The sequence below is a fragment of the Tiliqua scincoides genome, chromosome 11 (assembly GCF_035046505.1).
Source record: "Tiliqua scincoides isolate rTilSci1 chromosome 11, rTilSci1.hap2, whole genome shotgun sequence".
Lineage (NCBI taxonomy): Eukaryota > Metazoa > Chordata > Lepidosauria > Squamata > Scincidae > Tiliqua > Tiliqua scincoides.
Window position 1 is genome coordinate 9801595 of NC_089831.1, and position 780 is coordinate 9802374.

Genomic DNA, 780 nt, shown 5'->3' on the forward strand with positions numbered 1-780 from the left:
AGTCTACAGCACCTGGTATTCCCAGGCGGTCTCCCATCCAAGTACTAACCAGGCCTGACCCTGCTTAGCTTCCGAGATCAGACAAGATCGGGAGATAGTGTTCAGTATAGGGAGATGGTTGGCAACCTTCAGTCTCAAAAGACTATGGTATAAGTCTACAGCACCCGGTATTCCCAGGCAGTCTCCCATCCAAGTACTACCCAGGCCTGACCCTGCTTAGCTTCCGAGATCAGACAAGATCGGGAGATAGTGTTCAGTATAGGGAGATGGTTGGCAACCTTCAGTCTCGAAAGACTATGGTATAAGCCTACAGCGTCCGGTATTCCCAGGCGGTCTCCCATCCAAGTACTAACCAGGCCTGACCCTGCTTAGCTTCCAAGATCAGACAAGATCAGGCATGTGCAATGTTTGATCTCAGTGGCCAGGCTTGGATGACACTACCCAAGCAGCACTCCCTTTATGTTGCATGGCTGGGCAGTTAAAGCCCAGGGAAGCCAAGCTCTGCTCAGCGTTCCTGGAAGCCTGGAGATGATATATGAAGTCATGCCATGCATCTGGGAAAGACTGCAAGGCTCCGGTGCATCAGCTGAAGAGGTCCATTCACCAACACATATGCCTTAGAGCAGTGGTGCCCAAAGTGTGTGTTGCAACACCTTAGCATTAGGGCACACTCACAGGGGCATTGCAGGATGTCCCCGGTAGCCCCTTCCTACCTATTCCTCAGGTGCTACCATCTTAGAACACATGAGATTTCATGAGATCCAAGATGGCGATGCCTAG

At 51.4% G+C, this 780-nt stretch overlaps 1 pseudogene; it reads right to left on the bottom strand.

Annotated features, from left to right (window-relative positions):
• LOC136662944 (5S ribosomal RNA) lies at positions 1-123 on the bottom strand (annotated as a pseudogene).
• Positions 124-780: the final 657 nt, after the last annotated feature.